Here is a 22948-nt window from a genome sequence, read left to right as displayed (position 1 = left end):
ATGATACCATTTTGTTGACTCCTCATCATTATAATACAGTTTGGTACTGACAAGCCCACTGCCCATAAACATTTCACGTTCCCTTTCGTTGATTATGTTTACAATTTAAAGTTACAAAAATAATCAAACATAGCAAAACAATTTCAAAGGTATGCTACAGAAAAGGACGGATGTGAACATTTAATGTAAAAGAAAAATCTTTAAAGTAAAAAAGAAGAGAAAAGTCCATGGGTTTGAAGTGGAAAACAAGAAGTGAAATGCTTACACATCTCTCAAATGAAACGCATAATTTTTTATTAAATTAAAAAAAAAATTACAAAAACTAGTAGTCGAATTTTGAGGAAATTAGCGCCATTGGCTGATGTGGCAACGACACCTGGCCAATCATGTCAAAGAGTAGTCTCTATAGTCAACCTTTGGAGATTTTAGTTTGACCAAGAATTTTGATTGGGAGTAGTTTAGAATTTAGAATTATATCGCGGAAAGGCTGATTCTAGTTATAGAAATCGAACGGAATTTCAAAAGGTGCTTTTGACTAATTTGGTTGCATATAGAAATTTGTTTTTCAACTTCTAATACTTAGATACTCGCCTGTTATACTGGATATTGCTGCTTTATGGTAAGATCCTTGAATAAATTAAAACGCGAAATAACCCGATTAACTAAGAATTATTTGGCTTTCCATTGAATTTTCTACAAAGGGAGGGTGAGATTTACACTATAGCATTGTAAACTTAAAATATCCTCATATGAAAAAGCGCTTACCTATATATATACACATTCACCACGTTTTACCTTTAGATGGATACTAGGCAAGAGTAAAAAATTTCTATTTGGAAAAACATATATCAAAGTGATTTTATTTGATTATATGTTTACATATCAGAAGTTCTGCGGAGAAGAGAGGATCCCGCATACACAAAATATCCTGTATTCACATTGTATCCGAGAAGGAATGAGAGCGTTTAATTAATTACGGTTTTGTCTTTGTGTGAGAATTGCTCTCCGCCACTAATTTTAGTTTTTAAGTCAGATGCAATTTGCAACCAACCAAAAATGAATTATAGCATGCGTTTCTTTAAATTCGAGCAGCCAAAATCGACGTACGTGGGCAGCGTCAATAACATGTAGGAGTACTAAATATTAGTATGGCTGTCCAACTGGACACGACGGGACGACATTTAAGCGGGATGGTGGTGGGACGGGACGAAACGTTCGTCCCATCCCGTCCCGCTAACAACGGGATGGGACGGAACGGGTTCGTGAGCCTTAAGTGTTTTTTTTTTAAAAAAAACGTCTAGTTTTTTGAAAATTACTATGTTTTTAAAAAGTTTGCAACGGCTAGATTTTTGACTTATTTAATAAACTTAAATGTTACTATGTTAAAATGAAAATTAGAAAACTAAGTAAAGAATTATAAAATATTAAAACAAAAGACTTGTAATGAAATATTCTAGTAATTATAAATTTATAATAGAGTTATAATTTATTTAATATAATTTCAAAGTATTAACTATTAAGTAATTAAGACAATTCATAAATAAAATTCAACGCTTAGAGCCTTTTATTTTATTAATAGAACTTTCAAATCTCAAATATAAATATAATTCTTTTGAAGAGCACCTAATCGACGCAGCCACCTTCTAGGAAGGGTTATGTTTGAACTAGGCCTTTTAGTAGCCAATTACAAATTATCATATCAATATTTGTAAGCTCCTATATAGCTTCTTTGTAACTTATCAATAATATCTCTCGGACATTCTGTTGGAATTGGCAATGTTGATTGATATTTCATGAGCTCCATGCTGTCATCGCTCCCAGTGGTTAGTATCTCATTGTATTCTTCTTCTTCCGTAGTGGTTAATTTTTCAAAACCAAGATTTCTTCTTTCTGCATTAATCCAATCTCTGAATAATATGAAAATCTCTAGACTGTCCTCCGCTAATGAATGTCTATGATCTCCAATTTGAAATCTTACCGCGCTAAAAGCACTCTCCGATGCTACTGATGATGCTTGAATAGCCAGGATATCTCGGGCCATAATTGAAAGTGTTGGAAAAGCCTTGCCACGCTCTCACCACCATGACAAAAGTTGTTCCTTGCCTTCGTCGTCTTTAATATTTTTCAATCCTTGATTAAGATAAGAATCAAGTTAGGATTATTACTACTTTCACCTTTATTATTTTTTTTAACTGTTTTTAAAAAAAATACCAAATACATTTTTAGGTGCCATAATTTAAATACGAAATTAAATTAAAAAACCTAACACAAATATTAAACACACAAATGAAATACGAAAATATAACACGTAAAGTAAACACAAAAATTAAGCACTAAAATGATACACAAAAATTATATATTAAAATTAGGAGATGGAACGAGTGCACCATGATTAAATATTGAAACTTGAAGAAATTGCCCAAAATATTGCTCCAAATACTTGACGAATTAATTTGAAGCTTGAAAGTTGCTCCAAAAAAATTGCCCAAATACTTGAAAGTTATCACTTGATAGTTGATAGTTGATAGTTGATACTTGATAGTAACAAATTTGAGAGAATAATATAGAATATAGATAGAATATTAGAGCGAAAGAGATTTGAGAGAGAAAATTGATTTTTTGTGGGAAAAAATGCAGAAGAATTGGGGTATTTATAGTAGAAAATAGGGCCAAAGTGTAATTTAATAAACTTAAGGGTTATATTAAAAATTTGGAGGGATAAGGGGTGTTTCGGGGGGGGGGGTAGGGGCTGTTTGGACCGTTGGCAACGGCTATTTTTCCAATTTAAGCCGTTGCCCAACGACTAGTTTTTTTTTAAAAAAAACTGGCGGGACGTGACGGGACGGAACAAAATGGGACGGGACAAACAGGACGAAATGGTCGTCCCGTCCCATCCCGTGTCCCGTTTAATATTGGTCCATCCCATTTAACTTGAAGCGGGACGGGACGGGACAAGATTAACAATTGCGAGTACACTTTTGGGTACCAAGAATTAGACCATCCCCCGTCCTTCCCGTAGCAAACCAATTGGACTGAAGTTTAATTGTTGCTATTCATTAAATTGCATGTATATTTCATCAAGGCGGTGCAAGAAGTTCAACTTTATAAATTACGGAAACAGAATGACACGATTTCATTATATGCTAATAATTGAGTCATGAATTTAATATATATATATATATATATATATATATATATATATATACACACACACATTTAATAAAAAATTTACACTAATATAACGTTGAGCATGAACTATTAAATTCAACCGAATCGTTCTTAGTTATTTCTAGGAGTAGCAAAATGGTTAAAAGAAAACAGTTAACCACCCATATTATCCACAAAAAATGGGTTGGATAATGAACTTTTTAAAAATGGGTCAACTATGGACAAGAATCATATTATACATTTAGAAAATAGATAACCAATGAGTAACCAATGGATAACCAACGGATAACCAAATGGTCTAACTTTTTGTTTACCTCGAAAAATAAGAGTAATAATTAAATATGATTTATGGTTTTAAAGATATGTGATTTATTTCAATACTAGTGAATGTACAAGTAACATTAGGTTTAAGTAAGAAGAATTGATGAACCAAACCAGTACTGTTAGAGCAATATGGACCTCGAGCTCGATTATCTCAGGGGGCCTCAAGGTGAGTTAAGAGTAATAAAGTATGAACTATAAAGTAAAAGTAATAAAGGTGAAGAACAATTATGGAGCACAATTAGCGAGAAAAGCAGAGTAGAATGTTCTATTGCAGTGAATGAGATGATCTTTACAAATGATTGGGGTCCCTTTGATATAGGAGGAGAAAATCCTAATATGGTACATTTCCAATTATAGTAAAGAATTATATTGGTACAATTGTATAACAACCTAGTACGAACTTGTACTATTTTGTACAAATCTTATCCCATAATTTTATGCCTTGATCCACGTGTCCTTGAGAAATTCCCTCTCTTTTTTGAGTGTCGTCGAATTTGTACTGCCCTCGAGGCAGATCATGACGGGCCTCCGACTTGCTTCTCGAGGTGTGCACATCCAATCCAGACTTGATTCTTACTTCGAGCTTCCAGAACTCGAGCTCGGGGTATATATGATCAAGTCTTCGTAATCGAGATCTCTAATTTCGACCGTATACAGATAGTCCCCGCATTTCTTAGAACAAGATGATAAGAAACGATTTAAACCTCAATTTTTCCGAACCTCTCGTGATGGCATCATGCCTGTGACATAAGCATTTGAAGTGACCAAATATGTCCCGTCGGTCCACTTCCCCAAAAATATTGAATGCATGCCAGTATTGGCCGGCCACTAGTGCTGTCGAACCGCTGCTGCCCTTTTATAAATATGAGGTGATTTCTCTAAGTAAAGAACTTTACTCTTTCTTCAACCCTTTCCTATCTTCATCTCTCTCTCTAGTCTCCCATTTCCTTCGGCTCCTTAAGCGCTGGAAAACGCCAAGCTCTCGCCAGAAACAACACACCCCTGCACAATCCATATTCTTTAGCTTATAACCATGGCCAAAACTTCCAAAACGGTCCCCAAAAGGGACAAAGCATCGTCTTCTTCTGCCTCCTGGCCGGCCAAACCGGTGGTGCCGCCAACGCTTGAGAAAATCACCCCCGGTACTTGTATTATTAAGAAGTACTTAAGTATTGAGCATCCCCACGACGTCCCAGGCCTATGCGAACATGCATCTCGATATATTAGCTTGTCACGGCGAAGCTTATCAATGATGTAAAGAAGGACTATGGCTTGGGAGATGAGGTCGATGTTTAGATCCCGAACCCCGACGAAAGTATTACTACCCATGCGGAGGGGTTCTTAAGTGTCTACACTTATCCCTTCACACTGGGTCCCCTCAACCTGGTAGTGATTGGCTTCTGCAAAACGTACGAAATCACCCTTGGCCAGATTTACCCTTCTTTTTGGCGTATCATGAAAATGTTGCGGTATTTTTCTGAAAAGTCTGAGGGTTTGGAATTCACCCTCATCCACCTGGTTTGATTATATCGGCCCCGGCTATTTCGAGGGCTCATCAAGCTGCAACGCCGAACAACAAAAGCCTTATTTTCAAGTGTAAGCACGTGATTTTTGCCCAATATGAGAATTACTCCCAAAAAATTCAAAAATAAAGTAATTTTTCTTGGTGTGCAATTTTGTGATATTTTGTGATATTTTGAATAATTATTTGTATTTATTTGTGCATGTTTATTTGCTAAATTAATAAAAAATACAAAAATATGTCGCATTTTGCATATAGGATTTAATTCTACAATTGTTAGTAATTAAATTTGTTTTACAAAAATTAAAAATTACAAAAATAGGCATCGTTTGCATTTTTAGCATTTAATGTCCAAATATACAATTTTATGCTTAATTAATACTTAATTGTGTGTTAATTGTTATTGGGAGTTAATTTGCGCTTTTATAACTTAATTTAGTTCTTAATAATAGTTTAAGTATTTTTATAATTTAGTTTTAGAAAAAATAAAAGAAGAAAAGAGAGCGAAAATATAAAGAAAGTCGGAATTAGGCCTCTTCTTCAATTTCAAGCTATAGGCCCAAAAAATGGCCCAATCTTCCCTACGACGCAGTCCATTTCGAACTGGGTCGACCCAGTCCATAACCCAAAAGACCCAATACCCCTATCTTGCATTTCAAAGACACAAAACACAAACAAAAAACCCTAAAACAAAAGAAAACCTACCCGCCCCCCTTCCATCTTCTTCTTCTCCATAACTAACTCCAAACACATATCCATGGCAGCCCTTCTTCCTCCCCATCAACAAAACACACACGCACACACGCAGCAGCCCGTCCATGGCTGCTGCTTCTTCTCCTTCATCTTCGTCAAACCAACATCGCCCCTCCATGTCCGCCATTGACGAGCAGCAGCGCTGCTGCGTCGACCCTAGCATCACGAGCTGCTTTTTGTTACTGCTACGACCCAAACGACCTTTCTGCTTCATCTTCTCGCAACCAAGAAACCATTGGATCAGCCTCACGTTTACCCGACCAAGTCGCAATGTCATCTTCTTCAGCAGCCCAGCTCGACCATCATTTCTCGAACACCTTCGACTCACCCTTCTACTACGATCCAGCCAGGACGTCGAACAACAGCTCCCAAACCAAAAACGTCGTCCAGTTCGAGCCTAGTTGCTGCGTCTTCGCGTTGAACAGCAGCAGCAAAGAAACCCAGTTGCTGCATCTTCACGTTCATCCGCGCGTCCAAACGACCCGACGCTTCTGTTTCTGCTCGCCGCGCACATGGATGTTGCTGCTGCTGCTTCAACCTTTGCCACGACCAGCTGCTTCTGCTTCACGTGATGCTTCTACTGTTGCTTCATCTTCTTCGTCAAAGTTCAAGGGTCTTTGGTTGAGTCGAGGCCCGGTAAGTCGAGTTTTGGTTGGGGTCGTCAAAACAGTCCCTACATAGGTCGAGGCTCGTCGAAATAGTCCGTACATATTTCGTTTCGATCCGGTTAGTAGTTTTTGAATTTTATTTTGTCCGTATTTTGTTTTGATATTTTTCGAATCTAAAATCGGCGAATGTTTGTTTTATTCATGTCTATGGTTAGATATTTGATTTTTTGGTTTTGTTCATGTTCATGTTGATTGTTAAATTAATTTTCAGATTTCAAAATAGAAGTTTAATTAGTTGTTTTCATATTCATTTCATGTTTGTATGAATATTTGTTAGTTTGATGTTTGTTATATTCAAATTGAAATTTAATCAACTATTTCTTCAATTTGTTTCATGTGTTTATGTATTGTTAGAAATTGTTAATATTGTTAAGTTCAAGTTTAAGTTCATAATTGTTTCTTCGTCGATCTTGTTATTTGTTTAAAGAATTTAGTTGTATTAAAGGAATATATTGTTTTAATCGTTTAATCCGTCATGTTTGTTGTCTTAAAATAGATTCATTCATGTTCATACTTTGTTTGGATGATCTTGAATCCGAATTTTGTATAGTTTGATTTCTTGTTTACCATTTATGATTATTGCTTGAATTGTTCTCATAATCTTGTTTTAAGTTTAATATAAGAATTGTTTGTTGTAATGTTGTTAGAGTTGATTTTAAGTTCAATATGATTGAATTTAGAAATCTTCATACTTTGTTTGTTGTTGTTGTTGAATCCGAAAATAGGATTGTTTGTTGCTAAAATATTGTTCAATCAAATTTTAGTTGTTCTTTGTTGTTCAATTCGTGTTCATGTGATTTGTTGTTGAAATGTTGTTAAAATCGTGTTCATGTGATATTGTTGTTATGATGTTCATCCATGTTCATATTGTTGTTTGAACATTGTTAGAAATTGATCATATTGTCTATATTTTGGTTAAGTTTGATTAATTGATGTGTTATAGCTGATGGGTAGTTTGGTAAATTTGTAGTACGTTCAGGGGTAGTTTGGTAATTTCAGTAAGGTCGGAAGGGGTAGTTTAGGAATTGTACATTTTGAAATTGTTTATTTGAAGCATGGGGGACAAAATGAAATGGGGTGGGTTGTGATATGATTATTTAATATAAAGGGGGGACAAGATTTAAATTAAAGGGGAATCTTGCATTATTTTAAATAAAGCATGGGGGACAAAATATAATGGGGTGGTGTGATATGTTTATTTAATGTAATGGGGATGAGTGGAAAGATAATGGGTTGGGTAGAGAAAAAGTATTGATTTTAATTAATTAAAAGGTTTATGGGATGTGTTATATATGTGAAGTCTTGAAGACAAAGGGGAAGGAGAAGAATACAGATAGAGAGAAAAAAAAATGGACAGAGAATAGAACAGAGAAAAATTCCGAAAAATATTTAAGCTTTCAAAATAAAAATAATAGCTAAAAAATATATTGCTTTCTTTCTTTGTTTGAAATTAGTATTAATGGTTGTTGTTACATTTAAAGCTTAAAGCTTTTGTTTTTGGGATGACTACTCCACCGGTCTGTTACTGGGTTGTTACTGTTGCTGGGCAGTTGTTGCTATTGCACTGTTATTACTGTTGCCGATTTTCATCTTCATTTTCTTTTGCTTCCAATATCAGGTACATATCTTTTAAACTCATGTTGTGAAGAGCTTCAACATGGCAAGTAAATGAAGTTTGGAATTATAAGGATGTCTTCTACTCATTTAAATTTTATTAGTTTAAATTTCAGTTTTGTTTTAGTTGGTTAATATAGTATTAAATCAATTAGTAGATTAGTTCTCTTTCTTAATAACTAATGGCTTAGTTATTTTAGGAACGCGATCAACTCATTTCTTTTAATATATGAAATAATGTCAATGATTTTTTTTTTTACAAAATATAGAGTTAAGTGTTTGCAAATAGTCGCATAGGCAGAAAATAAGAATTGGTTTATTTATCTCAAACTCAATCTTTGTAAACAAATTAACCAAACAATTATAACTTTGGACTAAAAACAAGTATATGAGAAGGATATGGGATTTACAAGCACGAATTGCAACATTTTATGTCAAGGATATGTAGAAATAGAATTCGCATTAAATGTAACAATAAAAATTCTTCAGAAACTATTAATTTGTTTATCAAATTAATTCTTTTTCCAGTTTTATATGCGATTCAATTTTTGGATATGTTAATGTTGTATCCACGATAAAAATGGCAGTATTTTTAGTTACATGTTGTTTGTTTCTTTTTCATATCATTAATTCTTTAAAATTTGAATAGTTTTGAGGTATATAATTCATACGCGTAAAATAAGACTTGTAGCAACGCCTAATAAATTTTGAATTCTTTGTCAAGAAATTTGGTGGCATCCCAATCGGTAATTCTCCACGATTCTTACATTTAAAAATAGATGGATGCAATAAACATTTATGGAAAATCTATACTACTATTAAGAATCTTTTGCGTGATTAGGGATGCGTTCGCGTAACCTGATTATATTTCTAAAAGCAATTCGGATTATGCGTTCGCGCAACTTCGAACGAACATTTAATAAAAAGGGGGCTCTTCGGAGAATATCAATATTAATTTCATATAACTCGAGATGTGCGGTTCAATATTTAATTATACAAGAGCGACGAACGTTCTTAATTTTATTTTTAGCACAATTTCGAACTTAAGTCTTTTTTTTATATAATAAAAAATTTCGAAAAAAAATAAATAATAATTCAATATCATTGTGTATACGTACGCGTGACACGATTTTTCACGTTAAAATATATATAATATATAAAACGGATACACGTACGCGTGATTCGATTCAAAGAAGGGTCTTTAAATCTAAATAGAAGCGGTAACAATAAAATCATGCAATAAAAATGTATTTTACAAATCAAAATAATCAAGCCGAATATAACAGTTGAGCGACCGTGCTAGAACCACGGAACTCGGGAATGCCTAACACCTTCTCCCGGGTTAACAGAATTCCTTATCCGGATTTCTGGTGCGCAGACTGTTAAATAGACAGAGTCATATTCTTTTCCTCGATTCGGGATTAAAATAGGTGACTTGGGACACCCTAAATCTCCCAAGTAGCGACTCTGAAATAAAGAAATAAATTCTGTTTCGACTGTCCTTTAATTGGAAAAAACTCCCTTGCACCCTCGTGGGGGCGGAAAAAGGAGGTGTGACAGCTCTGGCGACTCTGCTGGGGGACTAACACCCAGAACCACTGGTTCAGGGTTTAAGAATTCGAGCTTAAAATAATTGTTATAGTTGGCTTTATTTATTATCTGATTTTTTTACATGATATATGCCCAATGTGCTAAATGACACTTTTACCGCTTTAATATTATTTGAATTATGAATATATACAACTGCTACGAAACCCCCTTCTTTCTGAGTCTTCTAAATTTATGGTGCACACGTGCGCGTGGCCCACCTTTCTGTTAAAGTCATACCAAATAAGACGAAGTTGGGACAAGTAACTAGGCCGGGTAGACTTTCGTGCTCCCGGTACGTTGCCCCCGCTTCGGCTCAAACTGTCCGTTTGGGTAAGCCAGGGCTAGATCAATATGCCTCAGGTTTTTTCACTTAGAATAACTCAGCTTCATGCCGGATCCCTAGTAGGAGCGATTGTTTGCATCACGTGCATTTGACTTTGGAGACTCAACACAGGGGTTGGGTCTGTCTAGGACAGGTGTACCAAAAAAAATGACCATCCTGATGCATCTTACTTGCTGCTACTTGCGCATTTACTTGATCCGGATTTGTGTGTTGACTGACTTTTGAATATCATGAATAATATTTTAAAATTGAAAAAAAAGAAATAGCGGTTAGGGAATTGACTGTTTATTTTTGAAAAAAAAACCAATGCCCAAATACTGTCAAAACTCTGCCGAAATTTTGAGAAAATGAAAAAAAAATATTTTATTAGTTTGTTTTATTAAAACCAAAGAAAAAATAGAAAGAAAAAAAAAATCATTGTTTTGTCTTATTTTTCAAAAAAATAAAAAATAAATATATATATATATAAAGGAAAATAGTTTGTCTTCCCCTGAAAATGACAATGAAAAAGAGTCTTACTTTTAAAATAGTTTTTATTTTATTCGTTTCTGAAAAATTCAAAATAATAAAATAAAAAGAGTCGCGTTGAAAGTGGTTTTATTATTTGTTGCAAATATATATATATATATATATATATATATATATAAATCCAAAAAGTTTTTCTTTATTTCCAAAAAATGTATATATATCTTTATTTGTTGCAAAAATATTTGTCCTGCCCAAAAAGTTTGGAAAAGTTTTTTTTTAGACTCCCAATTTTCAAAAAAAAAAAAAAAATATCCAAAAATATTTTCCATTATTGACTTCTTTAGAAAGTCTTTTTAATTATTAAAAATATATATATATTATAAAATAAAACAAATTCGAAAATATTTTCCTTCTTCTTTTAAAATTGAAAAGAAAATTCAAAATTCAAGAAATATTTTTTTTTTAGAAAGCTTTTCTTTTATTAAAGGTAAAATTCAAAAAATATATATATATATTTTCTTTCTTCTTTAGAATAAGAGAAAACAAATAAAAATTCAAACAAAAAAAAAATATCTTCATTTTACTTTTGAAATTCTCAAAGTTTGAATCAAAAGAAAAGAAATTCTTAGAAGTCTTTCTTTTAAAAAGAAAATCAATCAAAAATCCAAAATAAAATAAAATCAATCAAAAATCCAAAAAATATATATATATATATACTTCCTTTCTTCTTTTAAAACAGTTCTTTTACAAATTCAAAAATAATAATAATTTAAAATTAGTTTACTTACTTTATTCATGACCTGCCCGAACTACGCAGGTTTGATTCTCACCGGATGTGAGATACGTAGGCAACCCTCATCGGGTCCAACCCCATTTTTTTTTGCTAAAATAGCCAAAAACCAATAAATAAATAAAAACGTGTCAAAATTTTAATTTTGTCATAAATAAGTCGGGTGGTGTCTAACCTCCCCTGTTGCTAAAAATAGCCGAAAAAAAATATGTAAATTTTAATTTAGTCATAAAGAAGTCGGGTGACGCTGTTTTATCAAGACATAGTCGAATGTTCCCGAAAGGGACGCCGGAAGGCTGACTTTGCATAAACAGCCATCTTTGGGTCATTTTTTTAAAATTTGGTTCAGTTGACCCACACAGCCTTAAAAAATCTTCGTCCCCGAGGCGCTGAAGGGCCGTGTTGCAACACCTGGTTTTTATTGTAATTTGAAAAAAAAAACAAAGAGTCAGCGGTCAGGTGAATACCGTTTGAATTTTGTCATAATAAGCCGAGCCAACTTCGGCCGCGTCTTAAACCGTTCTTGCCGAAATAGCCTCAAAGTATCTTTTAGTTGTCGAAAGGCTATTTTTCGTAAAAGAACGGACAAGTGTGTAAAGTGTCATAAAATAATCCTCTCCGGCCTCAAAATTTGGAAGGGGCCACATTTGCAAAAAAATAACCGTTTGGTTGCATTTGTCAAATAGAGAAAGGAAGCTGGCCGTTTGTTTTGGAGTTTGTAAAACTTTTGATTATAATATGTGGGTTGTTTGATTTTCAAGTTTGCAGGTCATTTTTAAACCTTTGAAACCCAATATGAAAATTGAAAAAAAAATGATTAGTATTGCTTATCTTTTATTGGTCCGAACTACGCAAGGTCTGATTCATGCGGGGTCATGATACGTAGGCAATCTCCATAAGATTCGACCACCACTGAAAAAGAAAAAAAAGGAAGAAAGAAAAATAAAGGAAAGCGCAAGTGCATCGCATTTCTGATAGAACAGTTTAACTGCTTAGGTGCATTGCATCTCTAATATATGATTATCTGTCAAATGCCCTGACACTAACATGATGGCTTCCCTTTGTTGTGTTCATATATAGAAAAGTGGTTGGTTGTGGTAACTCCTCCCCGCAAAGCAAATGACACAGAACCTCAGAACAGGATGGGTCGGTACTGATGACCGACAACAATTGGTCGAACAGAACAACGGGTTGGTAGAAGAAGTGAAAATGCTGAGACAACATGTGGCAGACATGTATCAAGCATGGATAACTGGGAAAGCACCACCCCCACCACCGCCAAGCTTTTCAAACTCTGGCATTACCCATCCCCCATACTCTCCATCCCAACCCACTTATGACAGTTTTCCTAGCTACCCGAGTAGCTCCATCACTCGCCCACGCTACTCCCCTCCCCGATGCTACTTCTCTCCACGAGATTCCCAAAGATGGGCTTCACTTTCCAAATACCCAGCTCCACAGAAGGCCTATCCACCCTCACAAGCCTACCGGAAGCCCCCTGGATCAGGTTTCCGGCCCAATCAAGCATTTAGGAACGAAAGGTTGTTGAAACGAGGAAAAGCTCTCACCCCTATCGGAGTATCTTATGCAAGTCTGTTTGAAAGGCTAAAGCATGCTGGCTTGATTGAGCCGCTCCCCGCATATACTCCAGATCCACATGCAAGAAACTTTGATCCGGCAGCGCAATGCGCGTACCACTCCAATGTCATAGGGCACAACATTGAGAGTTGTCGTAATTTGAAAAGGGAAGTAGAGAAAATGATCCAAGAAGGGCGGATTGTGATCGATAACAGTAACATGGAGCACTCGAACCCTATCGAGAACTTGTTGACGGAGGTTGATGATATGGAAGCTGATAATGGTCTTGGCAATACTAATGCAAAGCTTAGTGGCTAAGATGCCAATTTTGATAAAATGGGAGGACGCTCCGTTCCTTGGTTAGCAAGAGAGAAGCTGTTGGTGGTTTATTTTGTTGTCATTTCTGTTATCCGGATTATTCTTAGGGTTGTAATCCGAATATTGTCTTGTGTCAAACCTTCTTATCTTTCCATTTTTGTCGTATCAGTTTGTTTAAGTCTCGTTAATGTTGTGTTAAGATTTTATTCGGGTTGTTTTGTTTGTTTTTCTAACCATTTCGCCGGAAGTTTAATACAAAAGCCGGTCTTTTATTATTTCCAGTCATCTTTTTATTTAGTCCTTTTGTCATTTTCGTTCAATGCCGATTCTAGGGACATGACATGCGCACACAGTTTGGGCCTAGTCTATAAAGTTAATCATAAAACCCTGGGAAGGTGATCAAAGCATTTAAAGGAAATAAGAACGGTTTGAGATTATTTGAAGCCCGAGTCATGTGGAACTGGGGCAAGTAAAACATAAAGAAAACCGTTAAATGCAAGATTCGCCAAATTGGCATGAGGGTCGTGCATGAGAGTGAGAGTGTCGCCCAGCAGTGCTTTAGAAAGGACAAATGAAAAGTAAGTGTTTAACATAATTGTCAAGGCCAGCACCGTCGGAAGAGACTATAAATCTATGTTCAATTGTGTTGTTTGCACTTGGCATGTTTTGAAGACTGGAATGACGAAGGCATTTTGTTCTGCTACCTAAACACTTTATCCTTCGTTACCCCTTTTGAGCCTTATTTTATTTTCTTTCATACTCCTCGTTCGGAATCAATAGCAACGACTAGGAAATACGAGCCTGGAAGGTAAAGAAAAAATCAACCAAAAAAAAAACGAAAAATAAAAGAAAATTGATAAAAGAAAGTCAGAAGAAAACAGAGGAATTGGGAACTACGTTTGACCTGATTCCTCAAAGAGGATACGTAGGCGCTTTACGGCTCGGTCATAGGGTGCATAGTGCGCATAATGTGCGTAATATGCATAGTGTAACAAAATTTTTTTTAAAAAAAAATATATATAATAAATAAATAATCCCCAAGCAAGAAACTGGGGCAAGGGTTGCGCTTGTTATAAACAAATATGATTTCGAAGGTTGTAATTTTGAACCCCAAATTGATTTGTTTTTGAGCCTTTAATACCCTTTCTTTCTAAGCCTATCCAAAAAACCCACATTACGGTCCAAAGAAAGACCTTCTGATCAGTCTGCAAAAGATGCCAAGTCAGACAAATGAGAGTCTTACCGGCGAACATAACATTCTGTTCCACAGCAGAAAGGACTCTAATCTCCAGCAGAGAGAGTCATACCGGCAACACTCCAAATCCCCAGCTGGAAAGTGATACAAATGAGAGAGTCTTATCGGTGAAAATCTTTACGGACACCATAAGGCGACGCAAGCTGAGAGAAAAACCAAAATGAGAGAGGCTTGATAGTGAAAACCCTTCGGGCACTACAAGTCGAATAAGATTGGGAATCAAATGGGGAATCGCCAATTAAAGGTCTTAAAAGATGATTGACAGCAGAGGATGGGCCACATGTGCATGTCATGACCATTAGAGTCGGTATTTGCGTTTGATAGGTTTTTATTTATAGTTTCTTTTGTTAAAGAGTCATCTTTTTCCGTTGTCTTTTATTCTGTTCCCTTTTATCTTTTCCTTTCATAGAAATTTCCCCAGTAGAGTCTGTTTGGTCAGAACCAGTGGGAAATGACTTCAAAATAGGCCATCAGCTTTCCAAGATAAGATCTGACTAATACATCCAAGTGATATAGTCAGGAAGGAACAAGCGCGAGGCCAATGTCAAGAAAGATATCCCCAGCAAAAGGGAATTGACAAAAGGATCGACGAGTGTCAAGAGGGATATCCTTGCCGAAATCAGAGGTTATTAAAACCTCAAGGCCAAGGCCCGTGGACAAACAAGGAGAGCAATAAGCATGATTTGGGAAATTCATGCAAGACTAAAAGGTCGGGAAAATGCAAGTCTCCGAGCCATGCCACGAAAGAAGAGGGATATCCCCAGCAGAAAAGGATTATCCCCAGCAAATAATATCATCCCCCAGCAAGTTGTGGAATGCAGAGCAAGGAAGGAGAAAGGGAAAAGCCATACGAGTGGAGTATCACAACCAACTACCACACTTTAAGCTAACAAATTTTGTTTTGAAACAGGTAAAAGAAATGGCATTGATGACAGAAATGCATGCCATAAGGGAGACTGTAAAACTGGGGCAGAAAATTTTCCTTTCATTTGGAAAATTTTCTGGAAGTCAGGTACCCATTTGAGGAAGAATAAAAAATAACACCAGTCTCAAGAGAAGTGGTCTTTGAACCAGTGTTGCCCCATTATAATAAGTTTCCAATGGAGGAAATTGATACCCAGCGGACAGAACAAAAGGATGACATTTGTGCTTAGAAAAGCAAAGAGCCATTATCATCCCCAGCAGCTTCCAAAAGAATGAAGCATCGATTTGAAGGGATAAAATTCCCCAGCAGCGTTAACCTCAACAACGTTATCCCAAGAAGATAACACTTTTATCCCCAGCAGTGTTGAAAAAAAAAAAACCAAAAACAAATTTGAAGGAGGGGAAGAAAGGAGACTCCCACAGTGGTATTATCCCCAGCAAGCAAGAACAAAGCAGCGCAAAGGAAGGAGAAAAGAAAAGAAGAAATTACGAAGGTAAGTTTCTCAAATCATTGATCTTTACTACATTTTTCTCCTAGGATACAAAATCTTGGTCTGATGAAATTGTTCTCCCAAGATAAAATCTTAGTCGGATGAATCTTTCTCCTAAGATCACAACAAATGGACCTAGTCTGACGATTTATCTCCTAGAGTCAAAATCTTGGTCTGATGAAATTGTTCTCCCAAGATAAAATCTTAGTCGGATGAATCTTTCTCCTAAGATCACAACAAAATGGACCTAGTCTGACGATTTATCTCCTAGAGTCACAATCTTGGTCTGATGAAATTTTTCTCCCAAGATAAGAGATCAAATCTTAGTCCGATGAATCTTTCTCCTAAGATAAGATATCAAATCCTAGTTTGATGAATTTTCTCATAGGATAATTTGAAAAAAAAGAAGAAGTTTGAATTTGAAAAAAAAAGAAGAAGTTGTTGAAGTCAGGAGCCCTCCTGAAGAATAGAATGGCGATTTAGTGTTTGAAATCTTGCCAACCTAAAGAAAGGAATGTCGATGTATGGTTTGAAGTCAGGAGCCCGCCTGAAGAGAGGAATGACGATTATTTTCAAAGTTGTTGTCAGGAGCCCGCCTGAAGAGAGGAAAGACGTTTTAAAAAGTTGTTGAAATCTTGCCAACCTAAAGAAAGGAATGGCGATGTATGGTTTGAAGTCAGGAGCCCGCCTGAAGAGAGGAATGGCGATTATTTTCAAAGTTGTTGTCAGGAGCCCGCCTAAAGAGAGGAAAGGCGTTTTCAAAAGTTGTTGAAATCTTGCCAACCTAAAGAAAGGAATGGCGATGTATGGTTTGAAGTCAGGAGCCCGCCTGATGAAAGGAATGGCGATTATTTTCAAAGTTGTTGTCAGGAGCCCGCCTGAAGAGAGGAAAGGCGTTTTCAAAAGTTGTTGAAATCTTGCCAACCTAAAGAAAGGAATGGCGATGTATGGTTTGAAGTCAGGAGCCCGCCTGAAGAGAGGAATGGCGATTATTTTCAAAGTTGTTGTCAGGAGCCCGCCTGAAGAGAGGAAAGGCGTTTTAAAAAGTTGTTGAAATCTTGCCAACCTAAAGAAAGGAATGGCGATGTATGGTTTGAAGTCAGGAGCCCGCCTGAAGAGAGGAATGGCGATTATTTTCAAAGTTGTTGTCAGGAGCCCGCCTGAAGAGAGGAAAGGCATTTTTAAAAGTTGTTGAAATCTTGCCAACCTAAAGAAAGGAATGGCGATGTATTGTTTGAAGTCAGGAGCCCGCCTGAAGAGAGGAATGGCGAATTATTTTCAAAGTTGTTGTTGAAGTCAGGAGCCCGCCTGAAGAGAGGAATGGCATTCATTTTTGTTGTTAAAGTTGGGAGCCCGCCCATAGAACAGAGGCATACATTTCAGTCTTTAATTTTCAAGCATTGAACTTGGGAGCCCGCCCAGATAACAGAGGCATACATTTCAAGTCTTTAATTTTCAAGTATTGAAGTTGGGAGCCCGCCCAGATAACAGAGGCATACATTTCAAGATCAAGTCAGAGAACAATAAAACAGAGGGTTACAATAGGAATCCCCAGCAGGAAACAATAAAATTCCCCGGCACCGGGAAGCAGAAGGTTGCAACAAGAGGTCACAGCACAAACTCAAGTGCATGTGTCAAAAGAAGAAAAGTACCGGAAGAAATGCAAGCAAGACAAGAAAGCAAGGCAACAAGAAAAATTGCAGTATAGCTTAGCTTCTTGTTTTCTTTTAAGCACGGTGTAACAAGGAGATCAGTAAGCAGTAGTAATAGCATGCAACAACAGTAACATTGCAGTCCAACGGTAGTCCCAGCTACCAAAATTTCCCGAACTACATTGACCTGATTCCTGTTTAGCCCAGGATATGTAGGAAACCTTTGAAGCAAAGGTTCGGTCAAATCTTTTTCAAAAAAATGCTTCAACGGAGTACTCGGATGGGCAAAAAATCGCTCGCTTTATCTTTGCACGAAAACCCTTCGTGTCTTCGGGCAAAGAGGGGCAGCTGTAAGCACGTGATTTTTGCCCAATATGAGAATTACTCCCAAAAAATTCAAAAATAAAGTAATTTTTCTTGGTGTGCAATTTTGTGATATTTTGTGATATTTTGAATAATTATTTGTATTTATTTGTGCATGTTTATTTGCTAAATTAATAAAAAATACAAAAATATGTCGCATTTTGCATATAGGATTTAATTCTACAATTGTTAGTAATTAAATTTGTTTTACAAAAATTAAAAATTACAAAAATAGGCATCGTTTGCATTTTTAGCATTTAATGTCCAAATATACAATTTTATGCTTAATTAATACTTAATTGTGTGTTAATTGTTATTGGGAGTTAATTTGCGCTTTTATAACTTAATTTAGTTCTTAATAATAGTTTAAGTATTTTTATAATTTAGTTTTAGAAAAAATAAAAGAAGAAAAGAGAGCGAAAATATAAAGAAAGTCGGAATTAGGCCTCTTCTTCAATTTCAAGCTATAGGCCCAAAAAATGGCCCAATCTTCCCTACGACGCAGTCCATTTCGAACTGGGTCGACCCAGTCCATAACCCAAAAGACCCAATACCCCTATCTTGCATTTCAAAGACACAAAACACAAACAAAAAACCCTAAAACAAAAGAAAACCTACCCGCCCCCCTTCCATCTTCTTCTTCTCCATAACTAACTCCAAACACATATCCATGGCAGCCCTTCTTCCTCCCCATCAACAAAACACACACGCACACACGCAGCAGCCCGTCCATGGCTGCTGCTTCTTCTCCTTCATCTTCGTCAAACCAACATCGCCCCTCCATGTCCGCCATTGACGAGCAGCAGCGCTGCTGCGTCGACCCTAGCATCACGAGCTGCTTTTTGTTACTGCTACGACCCAAACGACCTTTCTGCTTCATCTTCTCGCAACCAAGAAACCATTGGATCAGCCTCACGTTTACCCGACCAAGTCGCAATGTCATCTTCTTCAGCAGCCCAGCTCGACCATCATTTCTCGAACACCTTCGACTCACCCTTCTACTACGATCCAGCCAGGACGTCGAACAACAGCTCCCAAACCAAAAACGTCGTCCAGTTCGAGCCTAGTTGCTGCGTCTTCGCGTTGAACAGCAGCAGCAAAGAAACCCAGTTGCTGCATCTTCACGTTCATCCGCGCGTCCAAACGACCCGACGCTTCTGTTTCTGCTCGCCGCGCACATGGATGTTGCTGCTGCTGCTTCAACCTTTGCCACGACCAGCTGCTTCTGCTTCACGTGATGCTTCTACTGTTGCTTCATCTTCTTCGTCAAAGTTCAAGGGTCTTTGGTTGAGTCGAGGCCCGGTAAGTCGAGTTTTGGTTGGGGTCGTCAAAACAGTCCCTACATAGGTCGAGGCTCGTCGAAATAGTCCGTACATATTTCGTTTCGATCCGGTTAGTAGTTTTTGAATTTTATTTTGTCCGTATTTTGTTTTGATATTTTTCGAATCTAAAATCGGCGAATGTTTGTTTTATTCATGTCTATGGTTAGATATTTGATTTTTTGGTTTTGTTCATGTTCATGTTGATTGTTAAATTAATTTTCAGATTTCAAAATAGAAGTTTAATTAGTTGTTTTCATATTCATTTCATGTTTGTATGAATATTTGTTAGTTTGATGTTTGTTATATTCAAATTGAAATTTAATCAACTATTTCTTCAATTTGTTTCATGTGTTTATGTATTGTTAGAAATTGTTAATATTGTTAAGTTCAAGTTTAAGTTCATAATTGTTTCTTCGTCGATCTTGTTATTTGTTTAAAGAATTTAGTTGTATTAAAGGAATATATTGTTTTAATCGTTTAATCCGTCATGTTTGTTGTCTTAAAATAGATTCATTCATGTTCATACTTTGTTTGGATGATCTTGAATCCGAATTTTGTATAGTTTGATTTCTTGTTTACCATTTATGATTATTGCTTGAATTGTTCTCATAATCTTGTTTTAAGTTTAATATAAGAATTGTTTGTTGTAATGTTGTTAGAGTTGATTTTAAGTTCAATATGATTGAATTTAGAAATCTTCATACTTTGTTTGTTGTTGTTGTTGAATCCGAAAATAGGATTGTTTGTTGCTAAAATATTGTTCAATCAAATTTTAGTTGTTCTTTGTTGTTCAATTCGTGTTCATGTGATTTGTTGTTGAAATGTTGTTAAAATCGTGTTCATGTGATATTGTTGTTATGATGTTCATCCATGTTCATATTGTTGTTTGAACATTGTTAGAAATTGATCATATTGTCTATATTTTGGTTAAGTTTGATTAATTGATGTGTTATAGCTGATGGGTAGTTTGGTAAATTTGTAGTACGTTCAGGGGTAGTTTGGTAATTTCAGTAAGGTCGGAAGGGGTAGTTTAGGAATTGTACATTTTGAAATTGTTTATTTGAAGCATGGGGGACAAAATGAAATGGGGTGGGTTGTGATATGATTATTTAATATAAAGGGGGGACAAGATTTAAATTAAAGGGGAATCTTGCATTATTTTAAATAAAGCATGGGGGACAAAATATAATGGGGTGGTGTGATATGTTTATTTAATGTAATGGGGATGAGTGGAAAGATAATGGGTTGGGTAGAGAAAAAGTATTGATTTTAATTAATTAAAAGGTTTATGGGATGTGTTATATATGTGAAGTCTTGAAGACAAAGGGGAAGGAGAAGAATACAGATAGAGAGAAAAAAAAACGGACAGAGAATAGAAGAGAGAAAAATTCCAAAAAATATTTAAGCTTTCAAAATAAAAATAAAAGCTAAAAAATATATTGCTTTCTTTCTTTGTTTGAAATTAGTATTAATGGTTGTTGTTACATTTAAAGCTTAAAGCTTTTGTTTTTGGGATGACTACTCCACCAGTCTATTACTGGGTTGTTGCTGTTGCTGGGCAGTTGTTGCTATTGCACTGTTATTACTGTTGCTGATTTTCATCTTCATTTTCTTTTGCTTCCAATATCAGGTACATATCTTTTAAACTCATGTTGTGAAGAACTTCAACATGGCAAGTAAATGAAGTTTGGAATTATAAGGATGTCTTCTACTCATTTAAATTTTATTAGTTTAAATTTCAGTTTTGTTTTAGTTGGTTAATATAGTATTAAATCAATTAGTAGATTAGTTCTCTTTCTTAATAACTAATGGCTTAGTTATTTTAGGAACGCGATCAACTCATTTCTTTTAATATATGAAATAATGTCAATGATTTTTTTTTTTACAAAATATAGAGTTAAGTGTTTGCAAATAGTCGCATAGGCAGAAAATAAGAATTGGTTTATTTATCTCAAACTCAATCTTTGTAAACAAATTAACCAAACAATTATAACTTTGGACTAAAAACAAGTATATGAGAAGGATATGAGATTTACAAGCACGAATTGCAACATTTTATGTCAAGGATATGTAGAAATAGAATTCGCATTAAATGTAACAATAAAAATTCTTCAGAAACTATTAATTTGTTTATCAAATTAATTCTTTTTCCAGTTTTATATGCGATTCAATTTTTGGATATGTTAATGTTGTATCCACGATAAAAATGGCAGTATTTTTAGTTACATGTTGTTTGTTTCTTTTTCATATCATTAATTCTTTAAAATTTGAATAGTTTTGAGGTATATAATTCATACGCGTAAAATAAGACTTGTAGCAACGCCTAATAAATTTTGAATTCTTTGTCAAGAAATTTGGTGGCATCCCAATCGGTAATTCTCCACGATTCTTACATTTAAAAATAGATGGATGCAATAAACATTTATGGAAAATCTATACTACTATTAAGAATCTTTTGCGTGATTAGGGATGCGTTCGCGTAACCTGATTATATTTCTAAAAGCAATTCGGATTATGCGTTCGCGCAACTTCGAACGAACATTTAATAAAAAGGGGGCTCTTCGGAGAATATCAATATTAATTTCATATAACTCGAGATGTGCGGTTCAATATTTAATTATACAAGAGCGACGAACGTTCTTAATTTTATTTTTAGCACAATTTCGAACTTAAGTCTTTTTTTTATATAATAAAAAATTTCGAAAAAAAATAAATAATAATTATTATATTGTGTATACGTACGCGTGACACGATTTTCACGTTAAAAAATATTAATATATAAAACGAATACACGTACGCGTGATTCGATTCGAAGAAGGGTCTTTAATTATAAACAATTTAAATAGAAGCGGTAACAATAAAATCATGCAATAAAAATGTATTTAATAAATCAAAATAATCAAGCCAAATATAACAGTTGAGCGACCGTGCTAGAACCACGGAACTCGGGAATGCCTAACACCTTCTCCCGGGTTAACAGAATTCCTTATCCGGATTTCTGGTGCGCAGACTGTTAAATAGACAGAGTCATATTCTTTTCCTCGATTCGGGATTAAAATAGGTGACTTGGGACACCCTAAATCTCCCAAGTGGCGACTCTGAAATAAAGAAATAAATCCCGTTTCGACTGTCCTTTAATTGGAAAAAACTCCCTTGCACCCTCGTGGGGGCGGAAAAAGGAGGTGTGACATCAAGCACTGACGAACCCAAAGATTGGGGTTAGATGAGCTAGTTTAATAGAGTAAGAACTTCGGACGTCATCCTCGGGGATAAAATGCCGTTCCCAGAGAGGTGTAACTTTAATCGTAAGTGGAGTTCGTATTTCCCGTATTTATTCATATTCTGCTTCTTTTTTCTATAACGGTTTTATCTTTCTTTTGGCAGCCAATGCTTGGGCGCCCCTGGCGGTGCTCGACCTCGAGGATTGGGTCCGAAAGTTAGCTGCCACTTCTTCCTACGATGAGTGCAAGTGGCATGAATTATCGAAGGGCCAGTGGGAGGCTAAGAACTACAGTAAATGCCCTTCAATACTTTCCATACATTGACGATGTTTTCACTTACTCAAGCTTACCTGTACAGGACTTGGCGATGCATCCGAGATGAGGCCGGCTTCGCCCGAGGAAAAGGTAGAGCTTTCAAATTCGAAGTCCGAGAAGGACAACAAAAGAAAAAGGGTTTCGAAACCCGAAGACCCTCAAGACAAGAAAACCCCTGCTCGAAGGCTGCGGAAAACATTTGCTCAAACGGGCGCAGGTTACGCCCATGACTCCCCGGATGATGAAGAAAATGAAGATGGAGAGTCGGC

This window comes from Nicotiana sylvestris, chromosome 3, assembly GCF_000393655.2.
Source record: "Nicotiana sylvestris chromosome 3, ASM39365v2, whole genome shotgun sequence".
Lineage (NCBI taxonomy): Eukaryota > Viridiplantae > Streptophyta > Magnoliopsida > Solanales > Solanaceae > Nicotiana > Nicotiana sylvestris.
The sequence above is the reverse complement of the archived record's forward strand: the minus strand, read 5'-3'. Positions refer to the sequence as shown.